The sequence below is a fragment of the Leopardus geoffroyi genome, chromosome B2 (assembly GCF_018350155.1).
Source record: "Leopardus geoffroyi isolate Oge1 chromosome B2, O.geoffroyi_Oge1_pat1.0, whole genome shotgun sequence".
Taxonomy (NCBI): domain Eukaryota; kingdom Metazoa; phylum Chordata; class Mammalia; order Carnivora; family Felidae; genus Leopardus; species Leopardus geoffroyi.
The window spans coordinates 73557329-73568254 of NC_059332.1; positions in this window are offsets into that span (position 1 = coordinate 73557329).

The window sequence follows — 10926 nt, forward strand, 5'->3', positions numbered from 1 at the left end:
GTAAGTAATGGCTGTATGGGTACATGTGTACATGTTCGCATGGTTATTGAGCTTGCAGCACACTAGCCAATCTCACTGACAGCAGGTCTCCTCTGCTTTCCCATCAGGGAAAGTCTCATCTCCCAAAGTCATAGTGGCAAGCTGATAATCTTTGGACTGATGGGGGACCTGCAAACCTCTCTTTTTTTCACCTGTGCCTATCAATGTTTTCTATCTTTTTTTTTTTTTTTTTTCCAACGTTTATTTATTTTTGGGACAGAGAGAGACAGAGCATGAACAGGGGAGGGGCAGAAAGAGAGAGGGAGACACAGAATCGGAAACAGGCTCCAGACTCTGAGCCATCAGCCCAGAGCCTGACGCGGGGCTCGAACTCACGGACCGCGAGATCGTGACCTGGCTGAAGTCGGACGCTTAACCGACTGCGCCACCCAGGCGCCCCCTATCAATGTTTTCTATCTGAGCAACTGTTGTGTGGGGGAAAAAACTGGTTGATCAAAACATTCATCACCTGTTTTTCTAATGTTTTACCATCAAAAAGGGACACAGCCTAAAGGTAAGTAGTTAAGCTAATTACTTTCAGGATACCACAATAGTAAACAAGCAGGTTCAATTTAACATCTGAAAAATGTTTTAGCTACTTAGGAAAACCACTGCCCCATTTATGGTTAGGTTGATGAACGCTGTCACTTAAGGAAACAGAACTAAAGTATACTATGAAAAGTAAAGTATCCTTGATTTTCAAGAAAAAAAAAATTATTTCTTTATATTGCATAGATGATGAAAATTAGAGTTGCTGTATTTAAATATCACCTTTGTCTATGTGCCAACTGTTTCGATGTAAATTTTGTTGTATTTTGCATACATATTTTCAAGATGTTACTTATATTGTTTTCTTCTGTTGGCAGACAATGAATGTACATTGGAAAGTATGAGATTTGTAATTTGTTGCTAACTTAGGCAATTACTGACTTAGAATGAATATTTCTTTTCCTATTTTTCCTTAAAAGGATGGGGATTATCTTTTAGTTATTGCTCAATCCAAGAGTTTTCATATAAAGTGTTCTTTTGTATATATTCCAACTGCAGTTTCTCAGATTGATTAGTCATATGAAATGGATTTTAATTTTAGGTATTTTATTTACGGTATTTGTCTATATCCTTTGAAACATTACTTTCCAAGACTTCGCATACAATTTCTCTACCATTCCTGTATATCCATATTCAGGGTTTTTAATTATTTTTAATCTAATAATTTCTTTAAATCTCCTCACTTCTCTGTCATTTATTTCTAGAATTGGGTTGCCCAAAGCTGACTATTGCACTCCTGAAACTGTAAAACCATCTCCACCCTGGTCCATGAGGATCCCTCCTTAACAGGCCAAAGTTACATCAGTCCTAATTTATTGACACCACACACGGCAAAATCATTGCTCTCTGGTTTCATCTATGTCTCTTTGGCAATTCAGTAGTCTAGGTTTCTTCTGGCCATAAAATACTTGAGTTTTGATTATTATTTTTCAAATTATTAATATACTTTGCATTTTTTCCTGTTAAAATTCATTTTGATTTGCAATTGCCCAAACTACTGATCTATGCCCTTACTTCTTTTTTTTCCAAATTCTACTATAATATTTGTTTCTTAGCAATTAAGTATCCTCAAAAATAACATGAAAATATTAACGAATAATGCCTTTTTAATTTCAGAGCATATTTCTCTTGACATATGGGATATAAGGTCATGATTTAAGTACATACAAGGAAAAGTCAATTTTTGAAAAAATTGAAAGAACAGAGATAGTAAAACAAATGAAAATGTCACACATCCCTCCTTGTTTTTAAAAGATGTAGAATTCCTGATACAAATAATGAAAATAAAGGAGCTGTTGAAATCATACTTTATTTTGAACCTTCCAAAAAGTACTGAGGGACCTAGAGCTTAAATATCTAGAATGATTATAGAATCTTAGATTTGAAAGGAACATTGGGTAAAATTTCAAATGAAAAACGCTACTGAATCCTGCTTCTTTGTTAACTTATTCTTATTGATCTTTCTTTTGCCATAAACTGAAACTCCTAACAAGCCTATAACTGCTTCCTCAGATGTTTATAGATTGTTATGTTAACTCCTATTTCAATTTCTTCCTTCCTTTGATGTGGTTTTAAAACCTCTTACCATTGTCATGGCTACCATGAGCACACACTATTTTTTTCATGTGTATTTTAAAATGTGACGTTTGAAATTGAACACTTGATTCTAGAGAATCTTTAACTGGAAGTGTAAGCAATACAGTCAGTTGGCAGTGCAAGGTGGCCATTTATGCTGAATAATGCTCCTTGGAGTTATGTAACACAACGGCCCAGATTAGCACTCAGCAATTATTCCCATCTCCTTTCAAGTATGTCGTCTAGTACTCCAATGACTGGAAATCTTAAAACTCTACTTCTCAGACATTTTTGCAGCTAGGATTTTGGTGTACCAATCAGAAGTAATCATGAGGTATTTGAAATGTACAAATCAGATGTGGGCCATCTTATCTTTATAATCCTTTTGGCTGTTTTCTGCTGCCAGGAATATTTATAGAGTCTCTAGCATCTAATCACCAACTTCATGGGTGTTGAGACATTTGCACTGAGACAAGTGTGTTCCACATACTGCTCAGGTAGTTGTAGCAACTGCTCCTTCCTAACCCAGCTCTAGCATGTTCTTGAATTCACTCTTTTCAATGGCGATGTCTGATTCCCCATCTTTTCCCTAGCAGGTGAATCTTGTGGTATTCTGTGAGTCATTCTTGGGATACTAGCTTAGCATCTGCTTAATAGCCTTTCCAACAATTACCATTATAATCACTGTATTTAAATCATTTTTTTGTTCAAAATGCATAATATTTTGTTTCCTGCACCAAACCCTGTTTGTCATAAATTCTAAGTAAAATGAGATTATTATGTACCAGAACACAGACTCTTCACCTCTATTACACAAAAAATATCACATCAACTTAATTAACATGTTTGAGTTATATAATGATTGTATTCTTTTAAACTCCCAGCCTTCTGGCTTTCTTCATGTGTAAGAAGCCTCCATTGTCCAAAAGCAAGGCTTTGAAGATCACAGGTACAAGCAGTTAGCAACAACACACAGGAAAGCTAGAAGATAGAGCTGGTGAAAAGGATCCAAGGGGGGCCACTAAAGTGTCTGTTATATAACTTTTGAGTCATGTGAGGATTGATAAGAGTTCAATCTGTACTTTAACCAAAGTGTGGATAAATATGTTGTCTAGAACTGAGTCTGTCCTAGAGAATTCTATTTAATAACACTAAAACATTATGAAGAGAAAATTATATCAAAACTCTTTTCTTTCAGTCTATGACAGTCACAAAGTAGCCAAGAATGGGTAAGTATTGAGAAATGATAAGTGTTATTCCAAGAAACATACTTGGTCTCAGCTCTAAAGACATTTTCATCTCCAACTAGAAGGGATAATCTTAACTATTCTAATCTTTGTACAGTGAATGTCTAGCTTTGAGATCATAAGTAAGAAAGGGTTAAATATTATATACATACATAATAATTGTATATATTATTATAACATAAATAATATATACAATTATTATAATTATATATATACTATAGGTGATATACTATCACCTAAAGGCTCATAAAAGTTATCCCTTAGGCTGACCTTTCTCAACATATCTATTTGATAACCCAGAAAATGAATGAGGAATATATGCTCTCAAATTTACAAGTGTTACTAAACTAGGTCAGACTGTCAATACTTGAATTACAATTCAGAATGGCCTTGATAAGAAAAACCTTCTTGAAAACTCTTAAAAACTGAGAATAAACTGAGGGTTGATGGGGGGTGGGAGGGAGGGGAAAGTGGGTGATGGGCACTGAGGAGGGCATCTGTTGGGATGAGCACTGGGTGTTGTATGGAAACCAATTTGACAATAAATTTCATGTTAAAAAAAATAAAAAATAAAGAAACTAATAAAAAAAGAAAAAAAGAAAAATCTTCTTGAAAATACATTTCCATGTATTACACTTTAGAAACTGGAATAATGTGCGTGCAGACGCATACACACACACACACACACACACACACATCTGTGTGTGCAAACACAAGAACGATTCAAGTATGTGTCAATACCAAACAAGATTCTTAAAAGATGGAGACTTTTTTTTAAAAAAAGAGGGTCCAGAGGGCAGTTGGAGAGAAAGATAAGAGTTGTTCCGAGTATAACTTCAGCTCAAGTTGCAAAAAATAAAACTAGGAGAAATCATTATTATCTTCAAATTCATAAAGGGTTATTTTATGAATAAAGCGATGAGAATAGCAGAAATAAGCCTGTTTAGAGAACAAGAGGAAAAGAAAAAGTTCCTAGTCTTGGAGGTGGTAAGTGGATCTCTGAGGGTGGGAAGCAAGATCTTTTAGTTTTATCTGGTCACTGGCTACTGGTCTGGCCCAGATGTCTTTAATTCCCTCCTCAAGTTCCACTCTCCAACCTCCACCTGCTCCCTACCTTGAATATAGATCTGCAATGAATGACATCAACATGCTCTTCCTCCCCATTCCCTCACCACACCTCTAGCCCCTGTGGTATACTCTGGATTCCAGTTAGATTTCAGCTCACTCAAGATAAAGCCTCAGTATGAGATCAGAGGAAGAGAGTAAAACAAGGTCAGGGTATTCATTTCCTTGGCCCCACTCTGAAAGGTCCCCTTGTGGGATATATGTAATTTTTGAGAATTAATTATCTTTGAAAAACACTTTTAAAAAAATGTATAAAATGACCTGCTTTCCATTTTGCATATACTCATTTATGGAGGCTTTTCTATGGTAATCTTAAATTTTCTTCGCACAACAGCTATTTTTATCTTGGACATCTGCATAAAAAATGCAAAATATTTATCTTTTAAACTGTTGGTTTAATCTAAACTGGTGTAAAATGTTTTATGGCTTAACTTCTTAGTCTTTTAACTTTCTTTCCAAAATAAATATGTCCTGTGGCTCTTTGGTCTCACTTTTACAATCATCAGCTTTCGTTATTGGCTTTTTCCCATGTGGAAAGGAATTGGATTTAATTCCTTACAAAACGAAATTTTGAAAAATGTATTTGCCAGTGATGCAACCTTAGCCAAAATGGATGATTCTAGATTTGGCTTCATTGTTCTGGATCTGGGTCAAAATGGATTTGTCCGGAATCTATTTGGAAAAGGATTAATATGTGATTGGAATATTTTGAAAGGCAAGGCTAGTGACAGTCCTGGCCTTATTCCCTCCAACATCTTGAATCATCATTGCTTAGAGAAGAGTCCATTGCCTCAGAAACAAAGGGGGGGGGGGGAGATAATGAATGTGTTCATTGTACTGAAGGATTTTAGAAAAATAGGGACAAGTTTGGGAATAGATGGGGAGTAAAATTAGGATATTCTATTCCAATGTGGCAGTTGTGCACTGGACATTTCATATTGGTGATATATTTAAGCACCTTAGTAGATGGGTATTGAAAAGAACAAACCATGAAGGAACTATACATTATCATATTATCCTTTTAAGAATATAAAAATCATTTTACTTAATACAGAGTAAAATTCTCAATTTTTATTTTATAGTCAATATATATATTGATCCTAGATTGATTATTAATATTTTTGGTCCATCTGATAAAATTTTGTAGTTCCCTACTTTCAAAGGTAAAAGGTATGTATTTGGGGGAATTAAAGATATAAGGATATTTTCCATAAGTAAATGAAATTCTTAAAGTATTAATTAACTTTAATTTTATGACAATCAGTGAGCATGTCTTTCATGAAACATACAGAATGTTGTATTGGGTGACATTAAGGAATATAAAAAGAAATCTTGCTTTCCAGAAACCTATAATCCAAACAAATCTTTTTATTACAAATCTCAGGAGCTACCTTGCACTCTCAAAGAAAATATTCTCCATACATCAAACACACCAAATCCTATAAACCAGCCTTCCTTACTAGGATTAAATGGCTACAGAAAATCAGCCCTCCTACCTGGGTTATTTAATGGGGATGGCAGATGTAGTGTCTCAGGGACACTGTCAAGGAAGACACTCCTTGTCACTGGTCTTTGGTATGTGACAGCTAGAGCAAACTCTTGACAGCTTAAGTGCCACATGTTTATTCATTTATTTTTTTTAATGTTTATTTATTTTTGAGAGAGACAGAGACAGAATGCGAGTGGGTTAGGGGCAGAGAGAGAGGAAGACACAGAATCTGAAGCAAGCTCCAGGCTCTGAGCTGTCAGCACAGGCCCCCATGAGGGGCTCGAACTCACAAGCTGTGAGATAATGACCTGAGCCGAAGTTGGACGCTCAACCGACTGAGCCACCCAGGCGCCCCTAGGTGCCACATAGTTTTAAATGGGGTCAGCACAGCATATATATCAGTCCCAAAGAAATCATGATCAGAAGATTTAATTTATAGTGACCACAAAGACTTATGTATATTACACAATAGCAAGGATTTCCAGAAAATTCATATTGATAATGGAAACCTTTTAGAAGAGTTTAGGGTTATTTAGAATACATTTTTAGAATGTATTTTCCCTTCATGACTTTTGTATGAATCTTCTATAAGGCCTCTTTCAATGAATGAACTGATTACACCATTTTGAGCAGAACTAAATCCAAAAATAAAAGAGCAACACCTGAGTTTTTAAATAAAACTTATACTTTTAGAGACATCTGGCTGGCTCAGGAGATAGAACATGTGACTCTTGATCTCAGGATTGTGAGTTCAAGCCCCATGTTGGATATGGAGCCTACTTAAAAAGCAATAAACAACTTATAATTTTCAATTAAATTATTTTACTATAATAATACTTTCTCACAACATACACACTGAGGCTATATCTATTTTTCCATTACTTTCTCCATTTCATCCATATATCTATTTTTCCATTACTTAAAAGTATGCAAATGAATGAAATTAATGTGAAGAAGGTACAAATAGTGATGTTAACCTGGCATGTTGAAAGATTACCAACCTCGTTTGGTTGGGCATTTTTGAAGAAAAAATTTAAAATAAATATTTAAAAATACATATTTCTATAAACAAAAAAATGTACAATCATAAAAGCAGAGGAGTAACTGTGTTCCCAGTTATTATCTAAACAGCTCTGCCACTTTCAGGTTTTTGTCATTCCACACAAAATGTTTATTTCGTTGTATAATTTTTCTTACATAATTGCGAAAATACATATCTTCATCGAAGACAATTTAGAAAATACACTCAATAGACAAAATCTTACCACATAAAATTAAAATAAAACAGTAAATATTACACATTCTATACCAAAACTGCTATTTTATAGACTAAGCTGGCTTATGGCAAAATTTTAAAATAGATAAAATTTTCTAGGCTTTAGTACTCAATTGTCTTCATCCCTCACTTCCTTAGGGCTCTCCTATATTTCTGCTGTTTCAACCATTTGCTTTTTCCCCCCTACCTGTATAACTTCCAAAAAGCTCCTATTTTTAACCAGCTGAGCTCCCAATAGCACTGATATTTTCTTACTGCATAGTCTCATATCAATATGTCATTGTCATCTCATTGGAACTCATTATTCCCCTCCAAAAGGAAGTTCCGCCTCCCAAGATTTCTAACTCTATTGAATAACTATCTTCCATTTTTAAGGCTAAATATCACAAAGTCATCTTTTATTCTCTCCTTTGTTCTCTTCTTCCACTCATTTTGCAAATCTTGTGTCTATCTCTAGAATCTACTTCCTCTTATTCACTCCCACTGAGTTAATTCAGGCATCATTATCTTTCTTTTACATTTTTTATTGAACTACAACAAATATAAAGAAAGATGCACAAAATGTACAGCTCAGTGCATTTTTGCAATGTTTCCAAATATCCAGCGTCGAGAACAAGAATCAGAATCTCATCAATACCCTAGAATTCCCCCAGTGCTCTCTTCCAGTCACTAATCACACAGCTTATATCACTATCCGAATGGCTAATAGCCTATATTACCTTTTGCTTGTATTATATTACCTTTTGGCCTTGTAACTGATAATCCTGTGTCAAGATTCTCTCCTAAATCAATCTACACATGACTACTAGAATTTTCTTTCTAAGACACACATCTGCCCATGGTATTGCCATGTCCCAAAGCTCCAATGGTTCTCTATTGGGTCAATACTTCTTGGTACTACAATCAGTGGTTTCCCCCACACCACATTTAATCCTCAGTGTCCTCCAGGTTTATCACTTTTGACTCTCACATATCTTTTGAAAGGTTTACACACTGGTTTAGTCTAAAAGGAAGATCATTCTAATGGTTGAAAATCAGTCACTGTGATAGTAAGGATTTTAGTCCATGTAAAACATATAACTGATGTTTGGGGAAGGGCAGGTAGTATTCTGGAAAAAAAAAATGTGCTTCAATCATATTTCCTCCTTGATGCAGTCATAAGATAGGTCTCTATCAACAAGATAAAATGTTGACAAATGGGTAAAAAAGGGGCAAAGGAAACTATTTTGTTCATTTCTTCATTCATCCATACAGCAATCATTTAGAGGCACACTCATAAGGTAAGGTGAATATGCAGATACTGCCACAATCCCACAATATACCTGTTTTCACTTAAACAGAGGTCTCCATTCTCCTCTGCCAGTGGTTTGGCACCTATGGAAATGCTAATTTCATTTTAAAATAAGCAACTTCTTGAAAGACTCATATTCATTTGCAAGCCTGTCTCTTGCCAGATATTCAAAAGCAGGTGCAATGGGGTCAGCTACCTCTGAGATATAAACAAAAGGTTTCGTGTATGAGTCAGTATGACCTTTACCGGGAGAAAACAGGAGAACCAGAGCTGAAAGCAGCAGCTTATGTACTTAGTTAATCCAGTGGCATGAATAAGCAGAGTGTAAAAGGTACAAGTGTTTTCGGTGAATGTAGATTAAATGTGGGCCTCATGGGGCTCCTTCTCAATATTCACAGATGAAATGTGTTCTCCAGGCTTAAATTTCTTCTTCATGGACCCCAACCCCACGGACAGATGCATTCAGAAAATTATCACATTTCTGTCTCCAAAAGTAGGGAGCTTCTCACCCAACAAATTCATCACCTATATAAGTAGATTTTAATGAGTCATGTCCTTCAAACAACAACAAAGTAATCTTTCTTTTGGCAAAGTAATAAAAAGTACTCTGTTCCTATATTTGGAATTATTTCAAATACTTTCCTCATACATTTTAGTGATTCTTCTTAAACACTTGCAACTTACTGTTTGAAAATAAAATTGTCCTTTAAAAATTTCCTTTCTAATACCTTTAGGAAGATTTCCTATTGTAAATGCCCTTCGGCTAATTTCAGAGAATATTAAGTAGTGTTTGTTTTCTCTGGTGTATATTAAATACTTAGAAATGTCCTAGAAGGTAATGAACTTAACTTGTCTTGGCATAAAGTATACAAACTGTGAGGAGTGCAGTCTGGGAGCTTTAGTCTGGTTTTCTGGACTTAATTGAGCATACAATTTTTCACTTGCAGATTTTTGGCACCAGAGAAGAAGAATATTGGAAGCATGACATTTATCCCAAGAGAATTCAAAATAGAGTTAATTTCCAGCAGCAGCATTAAGTTCCATTTTGTTTTCTCTATAAATGACTTGCACAATGTAGACCCCCCATTAATCATCTTTTGAATGAATTAACTAACCGAATGAATGCATGTATGAACATGTATAAGTGCAAAATGCTCAGGGACATGCAGCTTGACATTTCACTGGGAAGAGGCCCACGGTGATCTGGGTACATTTTGTACCACTGCTCTGAGTTCTCTGAACTGACACTGATGTATCATGAGTAAGCAGACGCACCAATCCTTTCTCAGACCATAATTCTGACAACCCTCGAGAGGTTATTGAAGTCCATATGTGATAACAGAAAACATTTATTTAATAAGTCAGGCTCTTCTTTCTCCCCCTGCTCATGCTGTTGATTTCGTGACATCAGAGGGCCTTGTCCTGGTACTGAGGCAACGAGAAGACTTTCCATGAGCCTCTGGTAGGCTCAGAAAATAAAAGCCCTGCTGAGGAGTCCCAGGTATAGTCAGTTAAGTTTTCCTTAATTGCTTTCTAAAGTCCCAGGAAGCTTTTTTCCTATTGATTTATGTGACATGTTCTTATCTAATACAGGTCCTCTCACAAGAGAAAAGTGAATATTAATAATTAGAATTTCTACCTGTATCTTTTTTGACATACTTATTAGCAAGCAGCACAGGAACTTTGCCAAAGGCCCTTTGTCCAAATGCATATCTTCTCTGTAACAAAGTCATAAATTGATGACCTGTTATTCATTTTTTTTTAACATAAATACTTTATTGAATTGGATGTGTGGAAAAATTACACACACATAGCAAAGTGCTCATGGTAAGTTTATACGAAGTGAACACACCATGTAACCAAACTCCCCTTTAATCACTATTCCTTCAAGAGTAACCACGATCCTGATTTAGCTAATACCATAGATTCATTTATATGACTTTTGAATTTTATATAAGTGGACTCTTAAGTGTGCACCTTAATGTGTCTTGTTTCCTTTAGTTAATACTATATTTATGAGACGTATCCTATGCTATTGCATACTTGCACTACCATTCTCACTACTGTGCAGTATTCCTCTGCAGAAATAGATCAGGATAAATCCATTTTATTCTTTGATGAGCACCTGGGTTGTTTCCAGTTTGGTGTGCTTGTGAAGAATGCTTCTATGAACATTCTTGTGCATGCCTTTTGGTGAATGCCTTTGGGTGAACATGTGTACGTATTTCTGTTGGGTGTAAACCTACAAGTGGAACTACTGGTAATAGGCTATGCATATGATCACTTTTAATAACAAACAGTTTTCCACTAGGTTGGATCAAATTTACACTTCAAC